At 38.0% G+C, this 21,871-nt stretch overlaps 1 protein-coding gene across 2 annotated transcripts in view; it reads right to left on the bottom strand.

Moving 5' to 3' along the window:
* ITPRID2 (ITPR interacting domain containing 2) overlaps positions 1 to 20,586 on the bottom strand; it is a 126,726-nt gene extending 106,140 nt beyond the window's left edge. The window contains exons 1-2 of one of the 2 annotated variants that reach the window (XM_054548821.2): positions 20,511 to 20,586; positions 20,117 to 20,239 (exon numbers count right to left, since the gene is read on the bottom strand). The gene's annotated coding sequence lies outside the window, so the exon portion shown is untranslated. Of the gene's footprint in view, positions 1 to 20,116; positions 20,251 to 20,510 lie in introns of those variants that run through there. The other variant, XM_063712587.1, reaches the window with a different exon arrangement.
* Between the last annotated feature and the right edge of the window lie 1,285 nt (positions 20,587 to 21,871).

Raw genomic sequence — 21,871 nt, 5'->3', positions numbered from 1 at the left:
TGTACATACGTATATTTAGCCTTGGGGAAGGAACTATAGCTTTTTTATATTCTTAAATAGGCCTACATCTCAAAAAAATTTAAAATATTCATTGACTGTATTTATAAGATAATTTAGATTTAAGAATGCATACTTTGTCATGTTTATAGTCAACTGATCTTCGACAAAGCCAAGAAGAACATACACTGGGGGAAGAATGCCCTCTTCAATAAATGGCACTGAGAAAATTAGATAGCCACATGCAGAAAAACGAAACTGGGCCCCTAACTCACCGTACGCAAAAATCAACTCAAGATGGATTAAAGACTTAAATGTAAAACCCCAAACTATAAAATTAGGAGAAGAAAACCTACAGAAAACTCATCTGGACACTGGTCTAGGCAAAGAATTTATGACTAAGACCTTAAAAGCATGGACAACAGAAACAAAAATAAGCAAATGGGACTTAAGCTTTTGCACAGAAAAAGAAATAACAGAGTGAAGAGACTACCTGTTGAATGGGAGAAAATATTTGCACACATCCAACAGGGGACTATACAGGGAACTCAACAACAACAACAACAACAACAAACCAATTTCATTAAAAAGTGGGCAAAGAACATGAATAGACATTTTTCAAAAAGAGGACATATAAAAGGCCAACAGGTATATGAAAAAATACTCATGATCACTAACCATCAGGAAAACCCAAATCAAAACCACAATGAGATATCTTACCTCAGTTGGAATGAGTATTATTAAAAAGTCAAAAAATAGCAAATGTTAATGAGGATGCAGATAAAATGAACTGTTAAATTATTGATGGGAATGTAAATTAGTACAACCTGTATGGAAAATAGTACGGAGATTTCTCAAAGAACTAAAATAAAATATAACTACCATTTGATCTAGTAATTCCACTACTGAATATCTTCCTAAAGGAAAAAGAAATAAATATATCAAAAAGATATCTGCAGTTGCAGCACTATTCACAATAGAATATATGGAATCAACCTAAATGTCTATCGCCAGATGAAGAGAGAGAGAAAATGTGGTGTATGTATATATGTAATGGAGGCCAGGCATGGTGACTCATGCCTGTAATCCCAGTACTTTGTGAGGCCAAGGTGGAGGATTGCTTGTGGCCAGGAATTCGATACCAGCCTGGGGAATATGGTGAGAACCTCTCTCTTGAAAAAATAAAAAAAAATTAGCTGGGCATAGTGTCATGCACCTGTAGTCCTGGCTACTCAATAGGATTGCTTGAGCCAAGAAAGTCAAGGCTGCAGTGAGCCATGTTTGTGCCACTGCATTCCAGCCTGGATAACAGAGTGAGACTCTCAGAAATATATGTGTGTGTGTGTGTGTATCTGTGTGGTGTATACACACACAGACATATCTTGGAATCGGACTACTCTGAATGTAACCCCTTTCTCTGTCCCTTACTAGCTGTGAAATTTTCAGTGTATGCTTTAATAATCTGAGTGTCTGTTTCCTGTGTAAGGTATGTATATATGTATATATGTATGTGTGTCTACACCACACACATACACACAATGGAATACTATTCAGCCATAAAAAAGTGAAGTCATGTCTTTGCAGCAACAAAGATGGAACTGAAGGTCATTATCTTAAGTAAAACAAATCAGGCACAGAAAGACAGATGTCACATGTTCTCAAAAATAGGTACTAAAACGTATTCACGTGGACATAGAGTAGAATTGTAGATAATGGAGACTCAGAATGGTGAGAGGCTTGGAGCAGGGAGGATGATGAGAAACTGGTTAATGGAAAATGTACATCATGTAAGTGATAGATAACCGAGCCCTAGCTTAATCACTATGCAATCTGTGCATGTAACAAAATTACACAAGTACCCCATAAATTAGTACAACTTTTTTAAAAGATGGTGTGACTTGGAGTCTGACACCTCTGAATGTAACCCCTTGCTCTGTCCCTTACTAGCTGTGCAATTTTCAGCATATGGCTTAGCAATCTCAGTCTGTTTCCTGTGTAAAAGGGGGATGCTTATACTGACCTCATTAGTTTTTTTTTTTCTGTGAACACAAAAAGACATGATACATGTACAAGACTCAGCAGAGTATGAGACTTGGTAAGCACTCAAATGAAAGTTATGACTGTTACTAGTATTTGTAAAATCCTGCTTTTAAATCACTGATTTAAAACTCAATATAGTTTCTCTTTGTAGTGTTATCCATATAACACTCCTAGACAATATAATATAGCATGTAGAAAGTCAATAAAAATATTTGTTACATTCTACAGGTATGTATATGGATTGACTGTATAAATTTATCCTAATAGATAAATTAGGATACATTTGGATGGACTATATAAACTTATCCTAATAGAAAAGAACTTCCATGGGGGAAAAAAATCTCTATTTATTCACTCTCTTATTCACTGAACTAATAATTACTAAGTATCTTTGTTTCACAGAGTACTACGTATATAGCAGCAGTAATTTCCTTCAGGAAAATATTCTGTTATGAAATCTCCTCACACAGAAGCTTTAAGTGAGAGACCAAGACACCTCCCTTCCTACCCAGTACCCACCCACTAACTTGTCAGTAGCTGTGTAGATGACCTCAGCTCCAGCTCCTGCCATTGGAAATAGTTCTGTGGCCTTGGCAAGGCTACTCCAGGGGTACTTCTCAGATTTGAGCTGGTCTCCCCCACTTGTTTTCTAATAGCAATATTCTCACTGCCACCAACCTTCTCCCTATCTCCATCTTGAGCCATATAACTCAACCTCAATTTTGCCCCATTAATATCATGTGACCATGTTATTTTTTATTTTATTTTGAGATAGGGTCTTGCTCTGTCACCCAGCCTGGAGCGTAGTGGCATGATGATAGCTCATTGCAGCCTCAGCTTCCTGAGCTCAAGTGATCCTCCCACCTCAGCTTTCCCAGTAGCTGGGACTATAGGTATGCAGCATCTTGCTCCCAGCTTAATTTTTATTGTTAAATTTTTTGTAGACAGAGGGTTCTCCTTATGTTGCCCAGGCTGGTCTCAAACTCAAGGGCTCAAGCAATCCTCCCTCTTTTCAGCCTTCCGAAGTGCTGGGATTATAGGGGTAAGCCACTACACTCAGCCTGACCATGTAATTTTCCTAGCAGCAATGGGGTGAGATGGAAGGACGAATGATAACAAGAGAAGGATAAAATCTCAAATTCCCCCTCCCCTCAAAAAACTCAAAAGTAAGTTATACAGGTATAAAGAAATCTAGGTCCTGAAGTTTGCAGTTCTTTCTTGATTTTTAACCATAGCTCTTTTTTTTCTTAAAACTTCTCCATAGTGCAAATGACAGTTTCCATGTCTTAAGATCTGCCCACAAAATGGTTTCATTATTAAATCTATCAAAAAATGATTGACAGCAACAAGTTTAGGTTTGATTTCTTGAAATGGACCAAATTAGCAAGTTTTTCACTGGCAACCCTTTCCAGACAATAATAAACGAACATACTATTTAAGTCTGCCTCAAAGAGTGGAATGCCATCTACAAGTATGTGTTTATCAGTGTGGGAAGGGACCTTGCTTATTCTGACAGTTTGGAAACTTCACTAGAATGCTACCATAACACCTGCTCATATCTTGCATTTTCCCATCACCCTGTGGCTTTCTATCTAAAGCATACTACACTTTCTTCTTTCAGACTTTGAAAGTTCAATTCAGAATCATTTCACTGGCTCTGTGAAGAAGTTTAACAAGGCTGTATTCAGCCTCTCATTATCTTGCCATTAATTATGTTCCTCAGAACACAACAGGCATAAGAATTTAAACCATCAACTTTACCTTCTGAGATGCTTTCCTTTCACAAATTAGTGTTTCTCAAAAGGAGCTGTAAAAATAGTGACACTGACATTCTAGAAAAACAAAGCAGCTACCTTTCTTTCAACAGTTCTCTTTGAGCTAGGAGATACAATTTTACATCTATATTTACCTCCCAAACTGTATTTCAAAACACTGCTTTAAAGAGAGCTGGTATTCTTTGTCCTAAAGATGATGAAACATAGAGTCAGTTGTTGAGGAACATATATTTTGGGAATGATAGCAGACCCTAATTAAAAACAAACAAAAAAGCACAGAAATTTGAATGATGACCATATATAAATTATGAATCTTTAGCAGTTTTTAAAATTTTTCTCTTACCAGCAGGGCACGGTCGCTCATGCCTGTAATTCCAGCACTTTGGGAGGCCGAGGTGGGTGGATCACCTGAGGTCGGGAGTTCAAGACCAGCCTGGCCAACATGGTGAAAGCCCGTCTCCAATAAAAATACAAAAATTAGCTAGGCATGGTTGTACACGTCTGTAATCCCAGCTATTTGGGAGCCTAAGGCAGGAGAATCGCGTGAACCCTGGAGACGAATGTTGCAGTGAGCTGAGGTGGCAACACTATACCCCAGGCTGGGTGACACAGTGAGACTCCGTCTCAATAAATAAATAAATTTCCCTTGACCATTCAAAGCACTTTTTGGAAATGGAAACCACAGTCTGCTGACCCATTTATCTAGTCCCCTATCATTATCTGTGCTCACCACTATCATTACATAGCGTGTGACTAGAGATTTATTTCCGTATAGCAACTGGCAAAATAAGCAGATCATATTAACACACTAGATGTTTATGGACGCTTTATGAGTGAATATCTCTATGATATATCTTGTAAGAGTAGAAAATACGAGACATGGCTTCTGTCCTCAAGGAGTTTGTAGGTAAATAAAAGAAGTGACACTGACATAAATAACTATGCTATAAGAAAGAATCCCTTTAAACATCTGTTTTATTTCAATGTAGAAAACAAAAGCACATTCCTAGGTGAAGTTTAAGTGAATCACATAAGAAAGGTACCTTTTGGTCTTCTTCATAGCCATTTCACTTTATTTGGTCCCTTTTCTATTTCCTGCACTATCTGCCCCTCCTCAACACCCTCCCACAAATAAATACAAGAACAAATCCTGAAGATTTACTTTTCTAATGGCAGATGCATCAGAATTCCAGACAGGTACCTTGTCTGAGGCTCTTTCCATGCTAAGCACAAAATAAAGTGTACTACTAACTCAGATACAAATCTCATGCCTTATTCCTCTAAAAGTGTTGTATATCTTCAATCTTAACACAGGATATCAGTAGAGATTGTTTATTTAAAGAGGAAATTGAAACACACAGAGGCCGTTAGCCCACATTTTAGATATCCCATTAATTATGAGGCTGCCATTAGAATCTTTTTTTCCAAAAGGAATTAGGCTGTGTTCCTAGTTCTGGGGTAGCTAGGAATTACTATTACTAATTACCCCATCAGGGGACTGAAAAAAAAAAAGTGATCAAAGAGTTTAGGGATATACAGTATCAGGAAACAGTCCCTGCTTTATCTCCTCAGAGTTCAAGCTACCCCAAGGTGAGGAAGTAATGATGAGAATCCCTCAGGGTTCTTCCCTGCCATGAGCTGGGAACACATAGCTGATACTGGAGAAGCCAATGAGGTGTACAATTTGGATCCAAAGCCCCAGTTTCCAGTTCTACTTCTCTGATATATTTTTCCCCCTTTAGTACTACAGATTTCTTAAATCAGAGATTATACCACCTTCCTCGAAAGTATACTTTTGCTTCTAACTCAAAGCCCCACCTTCATTTCAGATCTTTCTTTTCTCTTTTCCCCTGGTCAGAGGCCCTATTATTCATTCCTCCTGAATCTTCGCCATGCTATAGGCCTTTATGAAACAAGCTGTGGGGAAGTGTGGTGCCCAGAGACAGAAAGAATTTAAAATGATACAGTATAAGCTGCCCTTTCAGGCTTTATTTACTTTTCACATCCTACGTTCACTTCTGACAGTGAAGGGCAACCATTTCCTTAGTATATCAATCAACCAAAAACAATACATCAAAGCTCTAACTATGTTCCAGGAACTGTCTAGCACATTATCTCCTTAATGTCTAGAGAAAATACCTACTGAACCTCTTCCCACACTTTATATGGTCATCCTTCTCCCTTGTTATGGCACTCTGATCTTTTAGTCTTATACTTTTCAATATAGAAAATTCTACTTAATAAAATGGAAAAAATATTTTCAATGAAGCTTGTGTATTCATAAAATATCAGGATTCATAAAAGTATTCATAAAACATCCAGGATATTAGCTATGTTAATACCATCCATGGTTTCATACAACAATATTTTCTTCAAAGTTATCCTAAAGAACAATAGTGAACAAGATCCTAAATCCTCAAGTAAGCACTAAATGAATACACATATTCAAAACAAGAACTGGTGAAAGGGCATTTGTTTTCATAGAATTTCAAATCCTAGTCAATTATGTTAATAATACCAAAGCTTTTGTAAGAAAGAAATTCTTATTCAACATCTCTTTTCACCAGGAAAAAACCCAGCTAATAAAAACCATAAGCAATAGCATTATGCCTTATTTACTGCCAAAGAAATTGTTAAGTGACTCTTTTTAAGCCAGTAAGTTATTTCCAAGTCAAGTCTGTTCTTTATAGAGTTCACTACACAAGATAAATCTTCACTGTACTGAATCCAAACATTATCAAAAATTCTACATTGAACAGTAAAACAAAAGGTCAAAATTGAGAGGAACCAGCCCTGGTTCTTATAATTATTTCTTCATGATTCAAGCTAATGGGTTTTTTTTAATTAACCATTGGTTTTTCTGTAGGTCCATTTTGGCAATGACTTCTCTGAGGGAAAAGTAAAGCTGCTATTTGAAGTATTAGGAGTGGGTCTAAATTCCCTAAATTCTTTAGTTCTTATTCTTTGGAAATATTCCTTCTCACCAATTGGATTCACTTTGAAAACTCTGATCCTGTTGTAATGTACTTATCATTGGCAATTATCTGCAAAATTTTTCCAAGAGGAGAGCTGGCCTTCAATCCTTAAAGCAGTATCTCTTCAAGATCCAGAAAGGCCAAATGCAGGATTTCCCACATCCTGAAATGTGATTCTTTTACTATCTCCTAGATACAGCTTGCTAACCTTTCTGCCAAGATTTACCCAGCAAGTTTGAGAAGAAATAAGAACTTAGAGAAGCGAAGGCTGAGGAACAAGGACAGAGTAACTGAAAGCAGAGTATTACAGCACAGGCCACTGATTTCCAGTCATCTTACAAAGAATGTGCTAATGATATTCCCATTATCAGTGTTTCCTTAGTTTATCTGGTTACAATATTATAATCATCTACAGGGCAAAAATAGGGCTTATAGGGTTCTATTAATTCAGTCCTTAATACCATGCCGAAATTGCCATATAATAGATGCTTTCAGGTAATGCCTGCTATAACCTAATGGAGCCAAACACATCACAAATTAGGAGAGTAACAAGCAAATTCCATTTAATTTGTTTTTACAAATATAGGAATTGAATGACGGAGTTTTGTATGAGTCATGGCCACACACAAACTCCAAGTCTCCCTTCTAAGGTGTCCCCAGCTCAAAGCCAAATTGTGCTGGAAACTGTTTTGCCTCATCTGTTGGTAACTGCTCCCACACAACCCCTGTACAGGCAGAGCGTACATTGCTGTTCCTTTCTTTGACCACTCTCCTTTCTCCTCTTTAATTTTTCATTGCCATTTCCAGAGAAAGCTGTCAATAATCCTGAGTTAAGAATGTCTCCCTTCTTTGAAGTCTTAATAGTCCTGTATAAAGTCAATAGCCTTGTCAATATGTATAGTTATGTCTATACCACAAATACAATTACATACAGTGTTCTATCTAGGTTGTGTGGGCTTAATTTCCCCAGCTAGACTAGAAGTACTTCAAAAGCAGAGTCTACCTCTTATCATTTTCATCCTTCAAGTGGTTTCCCCATTGATGGACACATAAGGAAATAAATAAAGCCTTCCAAGTTCCCATACATTGCCAAATTCTAGACCTCTCTAGTATCATGTCCTCCTGTGTTCTGCCCAGGTACAGATCTCACTCCGGACACTCTTCCCTTACTCCCTGTTTTCTCCCTGCACAGTAAAATGCTCATGTTCTTGGAGCTTTAGTTGATAAGTAGTTCTTCTAATAATAATCATCCTTGACTATGGTGTTTTAACAGTGGCCAGCTAAAGACAAGGCCCCTATCTATCTAAACTGATAATGACCAAAGATCATGGCAAATCAGTGTTCAAAAGATCTGGAGACATGGGGAATTTTGAAATCCCTAAACTTACATAAAGTAGGTGGTCAAGTACACCAGCTGGGTATAAGCCAAGATTTAGGCCCCACATCCTGATCATTCAGCATATTGCCTCTTCTAATTACTTCCTTTTGCTTCAGGGAGGCTGTTATGTTAAGTGTTGATCAAGAATAAAAAAGGTCATGCTGATTTTTCAAAAGTATGAGTTACAGTACAGAAAAAAAGAAAAGGTGAAACATTATTTTTAAAAGATGGAACTACTATGTTTGATAGGCTTACAGATAGAAAACAGAACTCTGAAAATAGCATAGAACACACATCAGGAAAAAAGTCACTGGTGTTTTAAAAGAGCTGATGTAGTGAATCAGAAAGAGAAATAACAAAATGAGTTGATGATAATGGAGAAAACTTTGAATTTTTTTAGAAACACTGTCACTCAAACATTGGTCACACTACATATTGATTTTCACCTTCCCACAATTGAAAACATGATATTCAAATGTGTGAGTAGTGAGGCAGAGAGAGTTGGAGAGAGGGAAATAAGAAAATTTATAAAAGTTTATTATCTTTGTATTATATATTTTTTAAAAATGTCACATTCTACCCAAGAACATACAGTTAGAACGAGGCTGTTGGTGAGTGGCTTATTGAAGGGGTATAACTGATTTAACCAGTCTTTAGTTGCTTTGTGTCAAATATTCTTCTGAGCAATTTATGTTTATTTACTGATTTCTTAACCAAAATCCATTGCCAAGAACTGTGAAGAGTCTGAGATTTTACCATACTTGTAAGCTAACATGCTAGCTTATCACAAATGCATGGATCCTGACAAAAGATATGAGACTCCTGGGTCAGAGACAGAGGACTTCATTACAGATTGATTATCTCTTATCTTGGGACAAGAAGTGTTTCAGATTTGGGATTTTTCAGATTTTGGAATATTTCGATGTATGTAAGGAGACATCTTGAGAATGGGACGAAAGTCTAAACACTAAATTCATTTATGTTTCACATATACCTTATACACATCGCCTGAAGGTAATTGGTAATTTTATAAAATATTTTATAAAATATTTTCTAAAATATTTGTGCATGAAACAAAAGTTCTTACCGAGTTTTGACTGTGGCTCGTCACACGAGGTCAGGTGTGCAATTTCCCAGATGTGGTGGTATGTCAGTACTCCAAACATTTCAGATTTTGGGGCATATTGGATTTTGAATTTGGGGATTAGGGATGCTCAACTTGTATTCACATCAAGAATAATAGAGTACAACCATTTGTACCAATTCTCTGAGGCCAGATGACACCTACCTTTGGAGATGGTGCTCTTACAGGACAGAAATCCTGAGATTAGTGAACCCAAATATTTCAAAAAGGCAGGAAGTATGCTCACCTTTGCTCCAGAGAGAGATACTTTCTTTATTATGCTAGACAGTCAGCACACCTGCCCTTTGCTCTGGAGGAAAACACTATATGTATCTTTCAAGGCAGTTTGCCATACTAACATCTTTAAAAATATAGTCTGAAACAAGAATTGTCAGTGTTTCTGCACTCAAGACAGGCAGAAATGTGAGAAACCTGTGGAGAATTATCTCCCAATGTCTGTGAATAGATACTATCATTAACTAATTTTATAGGTGCAAAAGCTAAGGAAATGAGAGGTTAAGTAATTTGCCCAAGGTCAAATCCAGATAGTCAATTCTAAGAGCTGAGGATATTAGCCAATGTGATTAACTTATTTTCTCTTGAATGTAAACATTATTATTTACATATACAGCAACATGTAAAAGTTCTTAGTGTTATCATTCCAGCATCTTATGTTTCTCATCTAGAAAGTAGGCAAGGGGCCAGTGGGAAGAGGGCTTGAGTTAGAGGCTGTCTTTGAGATCTTTTCAGATTTAGTATGCCTTGATTCTAAGATTTGTCTATTAGAATGAAGAGACAGTGTGTGTAAGTGGATGTGATGCAGACTGGAAACAGAAAAATAAGAGCATCTATTTCATTGTCAGTGTATATTTAAAAGCTTTTATCAGGACCTTTGCATTCCTTATTTTTTATGAGATTCTTGAGAAAAGTGAGTCTTGAATTACCACTTCAGGTATTTTTGGTCTTTCTAAGTATAGTTCATGGCTAGGTTAAGCACATAGTTTATTTTCCAACTACCCCTATCATAAAACTTCCTTTTTCTATAATACGAGTGAGAATATTATGTAAGAATAAACTGAGAGCAGTTTTTAAGCTGTTTATGCCTGGAATGTTGCCAGGCCAGCATGTGCTAGATGGAGCATTACCAAAGAAGGGAAAGAAAAGCAAAGAAACTGCAGAAACATTAGTGACATAGTCAGACTATGACTCCTCTTCATTTCCACGGGACATCAAGAAATGTTTTTCTCGAGTTGGAATCTAGTTTTAGAACTACCGGTAGATATTGACTGACACTGTAACCCTATGCATAATATCAGACACTTCATCTTATCACCAGTTAGATCGCAGTCACATGCTGCCTGTTGTTATGAAGACCTTTTGAAACCTCAGGGCCAGAGAAACACAAGAACGGCCCTCCTGCTCCTTTATATGTTGATGTTCTTTGGGAGACCGTGCTTGACCCGCTTCTTCTCATTCTGCCTACTCTCTTGAGGGTGTCTCATCTACTCCCTAGGCTTCAAAGGCCACTTATACCCTAATGACTCCCCAGTCTCTAAATATGGTTCACCATGCCCTCTTGAGCCCTTGGCCCATACAATCAACTTTCTGTTGGAAATCTTCACTTGAATATGTTAAGGACATTTCACATTCAACTGTTTGATGGGTATCACCACCTTCTAAACCCACTTCTTCTCCTTATATTCTCCATGTCATTTAGGGGCATCACCATCTACTCAGGAATCACCATGTCCTGTTAATATTCCTTCCTAAATTTCTCCATTTCCAGTGACAACATCTTTGTAGAAATTGCATTAATTGTGATCTTGACCATTATGTCATTCTCCAATTGATCTTCTGAAGCTAGAATTCTCTCTATAAAATGCACATTTGATCATGTCAACCTTTTTCATAAAATCGCTCAATGTTTAGAAACACCCCAGCTATCAACAGGGTAAACCCCGAACTCGTAATATGACTTCAAAGCCTCTATAATTGGGCCCTTGCTTGCCTCTTTAGCCTCATGGTGACTGAGTGCCCTCATTCTAGCCATATTTGTATATTTTCAGATCCTAACACCAACTTCTCTCTTTTTTCCCCTCCCTCACAGATTGTCCTTCCTGCCTTGGACACCATTTCTATTATAAAATGACCAATTCCTGCTCACCTTACTCAGCTGGAAAAAGATCCATATTCAGAGAGCCTTCCCTGACCCATAGACTACTATGGGCTCTCAAAGTGTCTTGAGCTTCCTCTATCATTAATCTTGATCTCGTTTTCTAGTAATAATTCTTTACAGCAATGCCATCTGCTTCATTGGACATTAAGCCTGGAAATGGCATGACCATGCTTGAATCTCCAGCATTTGGCCTGGAATATGGCACTTAGCAGGAGCATAATAAATTCCTGTTAAATGAATGAATGGATGAACCAATAAAGCATCTGCCCAGGTTCACTTTTGTGAGTAGGAGCGTGGCCAGGTGAAGTAGCATACAGCCTTTTAGCTTGACTTTTTCTAGACTTCTTTCCTGAAATGTAAATGGTAAGGCCCAGACAATTTCTTGGATCAAGGATCAAAGTGCCTCCTTTTGATTTCTTAGAAAAGTCAGAATTTAACAACAAAAGTTGAGACAGTTCAGGATCAATATTCAAAATAAAGAGATAATGTCAGATTTTTAACGTATCTGTTTTATACATTGTATTTCTCTTTTCCCATGTTTTAAAATTGGAATTTTACAAGATATAAAATTGTTTAAAATGATCACATTTCTTCTTTTTAGCCTCCATTTTTTAAAAGTTTCTTTAGGAGAATGGCAGGACTCTTTGTGCCATATAAAATAGGAATTTAAATTAGGAGGTATAACAATATTCCACTGCCTCTGAATTTAGTCATTGTCTTGAATGCCATCGAGTATATCATAAAAGTATATCCTGGATTACACAACAACGGGGAGGAGGAAATACTTTCCAGATCATGAGCTTAAATTATGGAATTACAAAGCAAACTTTTATGAAAAGTCTCCTCCCTACCTTCAGTCCACCAACTGCACAGACATTTCTCTGATGTCTGAGCTAAGTGGTATTTTTGTGGGTTCTAAGCCTTGCAGTTGCTGTTCAGGCAAGAGGGAGATTTCTTTTTTTTGTTTGTTTGTTTTTTCAGTTTAGGGGAAAAAGTGAGATTTAGGTTTTTTTCAGTTTAGGGGAAGAAGAAAACTGGGCCATCCACGTTCCTTTCTCTACCCTATCACTTATCACAGACTATGTTGTATGCATGATCTAATGACAACCATTAAGTATCTGAGAGAAACCTAGAGAAAAGTTATGTGATTGCAAATTTATGATCTCAAGAAATAAAGACTTCTGACTCCCAACTTTAGCCCCGTCAATAGAGCAGCATGATTATAATTAGAAGGAGCATGCCTTCAGATTTGCTCAGGACAGTGCTTGTTTGGTCTGTTGTTCTGAGCTAATTTTTATTTTTATTTTTATTTTTTTGAGACAGGATATCGCTGTCTCACCCAGGCTGTGGTGAAGTGTTTTGATCTCAGCTCACTGTAACCTTTGCTTCTCGGGCTCCAGTGGATTTTCCCACCTCAGTGCCCCAAGTAGCTGGGACTACAGGGGTGTGCCACCACACTTTTTGTAGAGATGAGGTTATGCTGTATTCCCCAGGCTAGTCTCGAACTCCTGAGCTCAAGTGATCTGCCTACCTCGGCCTTCCAAAGTGCTGGGATTACAGGCATGAGCCACTGCACCCAGCCCTGACCTAATTATTAATAGTGATCCTTTTATTCTCAAAAACATCTTTGGGATATAAATTACATAGTCATTTTAAATATAATGGTTATTTAGCATAACACCAACTCACTAGGTTTCTTTTTTTATTCCTCATTTTCTTTTTTGAGAGCTTACTATGTGCCAGGCATTGCGATGGCTCTTTTTCACTTGCACTCTAATTAATTTTTTACAACAAATTCACTATGTAGATAATGTCACTGTCTTAAACAACAGGAAACTGTGATTCAGAAATGTTAAGGCATTACCCAGGGCCACACAACGGTACTTGATAGCCAAAATTTAGATGCGTTTCTGGGCAACTGGAAAACTGTTCTCTTTCAGTTATATTATGTGCAGGTTCAAAATGGGGCCTTAAAAACATACCTCCCCTAACCCTTCTCCTCCCTCCTCCAACCCTACTCCTCCCTCCTCTTGCCCACGTAAATAAATAAAACACACAGACAGAAGCAGCAAGCAACCCAGAGTGGCTTGGTGCAAGACAGAGGCTAGTTGACTCCTGGGTGATGGTACATGATGGCCTTAACCAGATACTGCAGTAAATCTTGAATTCTAACAGCTCAATTGTCCCGAATACGTTTCAGATCACTCTGTGTGTCTCTAGGGCTCCCTTGAAAGAGAAAAAGCTACTCTGGAGAACTTTCACTATGTGCTTCTCACTCCCTTTGTGGCCCTGGAAACAGAACGGAACTCCTCCCTAGCCTGCTGCCCACTGCTACCAGTCTTTCCCACACCCCAGATATGAAGAAAGATAATCAGGCCCTCAAATAGAAGTTTCCCGATTATGAGTCATGGCTTACTCAGCCTTTGTTACAGAGAACCTGGAAGCCTTTGAAATACGCTGTTGATTTTGGCAGTCTTAACTCCCTGTGCTGTTATCAAGAAACAAGTTACATGACTAATTTGCTTGAGAAATTACCTCTGTAATGAGTATATTAAGAAGAGCCTATGTTAAAGGGCCTGGTGTTTAATACACAGTGTTCAATGTCAGTATATATTAATAGCTACTCATTTCCTTGCACAATACTTCATAGCTAATAGTTCCCCAATAAATAGCTGTTACGTTGAATTAAATAAAAATATAACATTATCATAGGGTACTTTCTATGAGCCAGGCATTATAATAAGAGATTTTTTTCTCACTCTCTGTAAACACACACACACATATTGTATGTATATGTAAAATAAATATATATTATGTGTGTTTCATACATAATACATAATATATAATAAATACTTAAGTATAGATATTTAAATTTAATTAAACTAGATATGAAAACAACATACATCAGCATAACTCTCTTAAGATTAGTTATTTTTATTTTATTTTATTTTATTTTTTGAGATGGAGTCTCGCTCTGTCGCCCAGGCTAGAGTGCAGTGGCACAATCTCAGCTCACTGCAACCTCTGCCTCCTGGGTTCACGCCATTCTCCTGCCTCAGCCTCCTGAGTAGCTGGAACTACAGGCACCCACCGCCACACCGGGCTAATTGTTTTGTATTTTTTAGTAGAGACAGGGTTTCACCATGTTAGCCAGGATGGTCTCAATCTCCTGACCTCATGATCCACCCACCTCGGCCTCCCAAAGTGCTGGGATTACAGGCATGAGCCACCGTGCCCAGCCCAAAATCGGTTATTTTTTATATGTACCTCATAGAGATAATTTCTGAAACAATTATGTATTATACCATGGTAGACATTATATAGTTTCAAGAAAAATAAATTGTTATATTCATTTAAGTTAAATTAGATTGTACTATTATAGTATAGATGCTTTATAGCCCTTATCTGCAAAACACAGATAATAATATGGCCTAATTATTAAGGTTGGCAAGCAGATAAAATTGGACAATGCAGTGAAGTGCGGCTCCTAGCATTTTTCAGGCACTCTGTATAAATTAACGACCTCTTCATAACTACAGTGTGACTTTGGATATAGGTAGGTATTTAGGAGAAAAATCTTGTTCAGTAGTATGTGTAAAGGCACTGTTTAAATACATGCATTTGTTCTATCATTGTAAATATTGTTATATTGTTATTAATATGTAAACTTAAAGTATTAGCTTTAAAGTTGACTTGGGAAGGTAAAATTTTATAGTCTACAGTTTTTCAGAGATAGATTCTGAAGATTTTGCCTGAAAAAAGAAATGCTTTTTTAAAAAACACGCTTTGAACCTAAACAGTAGAAAGGAAGACTAAATAGAAAAGTTCTCTTTTTCCACCTAAGCCTAAGCCAATCAGAAAGCAGAGCTCTCCTGTCCATTAGAATTTGTTCAACAGAGAGGTGATCTAATGTAGGTCAAGACCCAAAGAAATTTTTCAAAGTCGTTTATAAAGGAATTTCCTTGTTCTTACAAAAATTGCTGAAATAACTGGGTTCTCCTTTGTTAGATACTTTTGTGCATGGATTCAAGGCTTAAAACTGCTGCAGTCATCTTGCTATGGTTTGAAGATTAGGAAGATACACAGAGGAGATAATAGCTAAGAGAGATGCAGAGGAATAGAGCTATAGAATTGTATTAAGCCAGCCTAAGGCATAAATCTTGACTAAGGGCAGTGAGTTTTCTCAAAGCATAGTCCTAGACCAGAAGCATCAGCCTCACCTGGGAATCTGTTCAAATACAAAATCTAAAGCCCCAGATTTTCTGATTCTAGAAATGTAGAATCAGAAACTCAGGGTGGACCTAGCTCAGCAATCCGTGCTTTAAAATGCCCTTCAGGGGATTCTGATGCAGACTACAGTTTGAGAACCACTGGTTTAAGCCAGTTTGAGTAATATTTTCTGTTACTTGCTCTCAAAAGTATATTAAATGTAACACCTAGTGAAAATATACTCAAATTGACTAATGATTAACTAACATAAAAATTCCAGAAAGGGAAATCATGGTATAATATGCCTGGAAGAGTGCCCTGTTATAGTATAGTAGCTATACTCAAAGGCTTTGGACCCAGACTGCCTGGGTTCATATCCCTGTTCCACTACTCATTAACTGTGTAACCTGGAGAAAACTAGTTTAGTTTCTTCCTCTGTAAACTGTAGGTAATCTTATGGCTGTTTGGAATATTAAATTAGTTAATAAATGGAGAGCAATGAGAAATTTTCCTAATTGTTAATGTATTCTAAGCACTCGGTACATGCTAGCAATTATTATTACCATCAACACGTAAAATATTCATCACATCAGAGAAGTCCTAAAGAACAAACCACACCTGACTAAACTGAACACATTAATATTCTTTTAATAATGTGATATTGGTGGTGCCAAATTACTCTCACGATAGCATTTGGATTCAAAGTAAATAATTTTATTATGAAATGTGTATCGTATTATGGGGACAACACTGTAATTGTGTATTTAAAAAATCCTCTGAAAAAAATGTCAGAATCTAATGTTAATTTTTCATTTCCTCAACAAATATTTACTAAGGAGCAATTAATAAGGTGCAAATAATTTTTCATGTAAACACATGCATACACACACTTCTCTTTAATAAAATTAGAAAAAAGACTGGATGTTAATAGACCTGTTAGTGTTGATCTTTGGGCAATGGAACTATGGTTTATAGTTTTCTTTTTATATAGTCTGTATTTTTAAAAAATATCTTGTTATTATTTAACAAAAGTGGATTTCTAAAAAGCAAATAAAAATTACCTTTCTTTGAAGGAAAACACAGGTCCAAATAATCTCAGGGCATCCAGATATCATTTTTCACTTGTGATATATTAGCCAATCAATTCTGCATTGTATAGCACTCAGTTCCTAGACTGGTTTTTGTTCCTATAGGAAGATTCAAGCCAGACAGAGTTCACTACCTGAGTTCAGGACCAGCTCATGTCTAACCCCCAGACTTCAAGAGTAGAAATCAGTTGTGGATGCTTTAGGACAGAGCATAGGCACTCAAACCCATGGCCAGTGAAAAGATGCTTAATGGGCCAGTCCATTCTGCCTAAGAATCCTTTGGGCTTCAGACTGGGGATGCACAGTAAGGAAGCTGGCCAAATGTTTGAGGTTACAAATCTCAGGAAGAATCTTAATCCAGGAACCTAAGATCTCTCTCTCACACTTGGGTTCATCAAAGGACAGATTTTCCTGGCCACATTTAGCAATGTTAGGTAATTATGTACTCATGAACCCTGCTAGCAAGCGTTCACAACCCAGAATGCTAGCAAATCACAATTTACAGTCAATAAGTAGACAGTACACACATTCTAATTACTCTCTATTTACTGAGTTGATTTGTAACTATTCATTTTCTTCCTATGCTCCTGTTCTATTCCCATCACAAACTAAATGGGACAGGGAAAGAAAGGTAGCCAATATGTAGCAAAATTAAGAGCTTCACTCTGTAATAGGGAGTCGTAGGTTTCCATCCCATTCTAAAGAATGGGATAAAGGTAAGTTTGATGGATCATGCATACAAAACTGTGTGTAACCTGTCAGACACCCAACCCCTCAAACCAACCTCTTCAAGCTGTTTTGAGGGCTAACTAAAATAATACATGTGCAATGGTTAACTCAGTGTCTGGTGCAGAGGAAGCACACAGTAAAGGTTAATCTTTTTTTTTTTTTTAATTCTTAAGTTCAGGAGTACATGTGAAGGCTTGTTATACAGGTAAACCCACATCATAGGGGTTTGTTATACAGATTATTTTGTCACCCACATACTAAACCTAGTACCTGTTAATTATTTTCCTTAATCCTCTCCCTCCTCTCACCTTCCACCCTCCAGGAAGCCCCAGTGTGTATTGTTCCCCTCTATGTGTCCATGTGTACTTATCACTTAGCTCTCACTTATAAGTGAGAAGAGGTAGTATTTGGTTTTCTGTTCCTGTGTTAGTTTTCTAAGGATAATGGCCTTTATCTCCAGCCATGTTCTTGCAAAGGACATGATCTCATTCTCTTTTGTGGCTGCATAGTATTCCATGATGATTATGTACCATATTTTCTTTGTCTAGTCTATCATTGATGGGCATTTAGGTTGATTCTATGTCTTTGCTATTGTGAATAGTGCTGCAGTGAACATACGTATGCATGTGTCTTTATGATAGAACAATTTATATTCCTTGAGGTATATACCCAGTAATGGGATTGCTGGGTTGAATGGGATTGCTGGGTTGAATCGTCGTTCTGTTTTTAGCTCTTTGAGGAATCGTCACACTGCTTTCCACAATGGTTGAACTAATTTAGACACCAACAGTGTATAAGCACTTCTTTTTCTCTGCAAGGGCTAATTTTTAATAATGTTGTCTGTTTTGGTGGGAGGGGAGTTTCTTCTTCTGTCCATATTCTCTACTATTATCACTACATACTGGGGTATAAGCAGCAAATGTCATGGAGGTAAAACTCTCCTAATATATGCACTTTCCTATCCCTGTAATGAAGAGAGAAGCAAAAATAAATGTGTGTGTGATAGTTTCCACACAGTGAAGTTTTAATGATTTCAGAAATGTTGGGCTTCTAGAGAACAAATAACCAAAAGGAAATTAGTATATTTGGCAAATTGTTTCTTAGTAGCCTGTGGCTCAGGCCTTCCTTGGGCAAGTTGGCAGGAGGGGAAAGAGTACTCAGACTGATTGCCAAGCAAAAGGGCGCTGAGCTTGGCAGCTACCTGATGGTAATAATGAAGCTCCTAAGAGCTACAAAATCCTTGCCTTTCTCTGTAAACTTCAGACCCTCCTTGCTGCATCCATGAAGTCTATATCTAAAGCAAGCAGAGGCCAGTCTCCTCCTGGACCTAGAATATAATAGGTCTCCTGAGGTCCCTCCAAACTTGGGGAAGCCACTGTCACACCAGGCTTCATGTCTGGCTCTCACCAGGTCTTACTGTCCCGTTCCCTTTGTTTAACTCTCAGCCTTGTAGCTGTGCAAAACCTAGGAAAGAGGAAGTTCCAGGCCACGTAATCAGATATTGTCTTATTTCACACAGCCACCCTTATTCGTAACATACAAAGGGAAATGTGGCATTGATGGACAATGCTTTAGCACACATTACTGAAAGAAAAAGCTTAAGTACTAAATTGTATTTTATGGGAAGGAAGACAGAAGAAGCTTGCAAACCACAAATGACTTTCAACAATGCAGTTATGTTTCTACTTTACTAGGCTCATTTGGAGGATAAAATAAATAAGAACTTGAAGCCAGTTTTGGAAATATATCAAGTCATAGAACTGAAATGATCTAAACAAATGATGTATCTGTTAAAAAACCTCATGGGATCCAAAAGGACAATACTTTAAAGGTTAACAAGGTTACTTTGCTCATTAGGGTCTTCTCTCTTCTGCCAGAATACCTTGTCATAAAACCTCAACTATGCCAAATGTCTAAGGCTTAGAATTATCACTGCATCTGTTATGTGCTCTGGACAATATCAAGGTTCTCAGACTTTCTCTCAGTGAAGTAAAATAAGAATTCTGGGTTTGTTGTGAAATTTAAAAAAATAAAAAGTATGATTCACTTCCTATTCAGACTCTAGTTTCTTTAAAAAGTAACAGTTGAATGCTTTTGCCAAGCCCATACTTCTTCTTTATTGTATGTTACATTCTATTGTTAATTAACAATAAGCATGTTCACAATGGGAAACCTTTGATGGATTCATTTTTAGAAAAAGTTAACATGGAACTATTAAAACTTAGTATAGAATCAGAGATCCGGAGTCCACTAGATGTATTACCCACTCTAGAACTTCTAGTTCAATGCAGAATTAATTCTGAAATGCTATCTGTCTTATACCAAACAACTAAAATTATTGTTTCTCCTCAAGTTTTAAGAAATGCAGAGTTTCAGCAAGGACCAAAGCATCAGGGAAAAAAATAAGAGAATCCCATTCTACATAGTTTACTGATCATAAAATTACCATATGCCCCATTGCTTCTAATTGACCGCTCCTCAAGCATTTTCACCAAGTTGGAAAATCAGGATGCAGAATTATTCAGGAGGCATTTTGGAAGTACACTAAAGGAAATGGTAGTCTCATCGAAGTAAGAAGATGAACATTTTGATAAACAAATGGGTTATTTCTAAAGAGACAATTTACCTTTTGAAGATATGTACAATTGAGATCCGTTCCAAGATGGCCAAATAGGAACAGCTCCAGTCTGCAGCTCCCAGCGTGATCGACGCAGAAAACAGGTGATTTCTGCATTTCCAACTGAGGTACCTGGTTCATCACATTGGGGCCAGTTGGTCAGTGGGTGCAGCTCATGGAGGGTGAGCCGAAGCGGGGGGGGACATCACCTAACCTGGAAAGTGCAAGGGGTCGGGGGATTTCCCTTTTCTAGCCAAGGGAAGTTGTGACAGACTGTACCTGGAAAAACGGGACACTCCCACCCAAATACTGTGCTTTTCCCAAGGTCTTAGCAACCAGCAGACAAGGAGATTCTCTCCCATGCCTGACTTGGCAGGTCCCACACCCACAGAACCTTGCTCACCGCTAGCACAGCAGTCTTGAGATCAAAATACGAGGCGGCAGCCTGGATGGCAGAGGGGTGTCCGCCATTGCTGAGGCTTGAATAAGTAAACAAAGCAGTTGGGGAGCTCAAACTGGGCGGAGCCTACTGCAGCTCAGCAAGGCCTACTGCCCCTAGACTCCACCTCTGTGGGCAGGGCTTAGTTGAACAAAAGGCAGCAGACAACTTCTACAGACTTAAACGTCCCTGTCTGACAGCTCTGAAGAGAGTGGTGGTTCTCCCAGCACAGCGTTTGAGCTCTGAGAACAGACAGACTGCCTCTTCAAGTGGGTCCCTGACCCCTGTGTAGCCTAACTGGGAGACACCTCCCCATAGGGGCCAATAGACACCTCATATAGGCGGGTACCCTTCTGGGACAAAGATTCTGGAGAAGGATCAGGCAGCAATATTTTCTATTCTGCAATATTTGCTGTTCTGCAGCCTCTGCTGGTGATACCCAGGCAAACAGGGTCTGGAGTGGACCTCCAGCAAACTCCAACAGACCTGCAGCTGAGGGACATGACTGTTAAAAGGAAAACTAACAAACAGAAAGGAATAGCATCAACATCAACCAAAAGGACATCTACACCAAAACCCTATTGTAGGTCACCAACATCAAAGACCAAAGGTAGATAAAACCACAAAGATGGGGAGAAATAAGAGCAGAAAAGCTGAAAATTCTAAAAATCAGAGCACCTCTTCTACTCCAAAGGATCGTAGCTCCTCATCAGCAACGGAACAAAGCTGGACAGAGAATGACTTTGACGAGTTGACAGAAGTAGGCTTCAGAAGGTCGGTAATAACAAACTTCTCTGAGTTAAAGGAGCATGTCCAAGCCCATCGTGAGGAAGCTAAAAATCTTGAAAAAAGGTTAGATGAATGGCTAACTAGAATAAACAGTGTACAGAAGACCTTAAATGACCTGATGGATCTGAAACCATGGCACGAGAACTTGGTGACGCATGCACAAGCTTCAATAGCCAATTTGATCAAGTGGAAGAAAGAGTATCAGTGATTGAAGATCAAATTAATGAAATAAAGCAAGAAGACAAGGTTAGAGAAAAAAGAGTAAAAAGAAATAAAGCTTCCAGGAAATGTGGGATTATGTGAAAAGAACAAATCTATGTTCGATTGGTGTACCTGAAAGTGATGTGAAGAATGGAACCAAGTTGGAAAACACCCTTCAGGATATTATCCAGGAGAACTTCCCCAATCTAGCAAGGCAGGCCAACATTCAAATTCAGGAAATACAGAAAACACCATAAGGATACTCCTCAGGAGAAGCAACCCCAATATACATAATTATCAGATTCACCAAGGTTGAAATGAAGGAAAAAGTGTTA

This window comes from Pongo abelii, chromosome 11 (assembly GCF_028885655.2).
Source record: "Pongo abelii isolate AG06213 chromosome 11, NHGRI_mPonAbe1-v2.0_pri, whole genome shotgun sequence".
Lineage (NCBI taxonomy): Eukaryota > Metazoa > Chordata > Mammalia > Primates > Hominidae > Pongo > Pongo abelii.
Note: the sequence above shows the minus strand (reverse complement) of the source record. Positions and strands in the feature narration are given on the sequence as shown.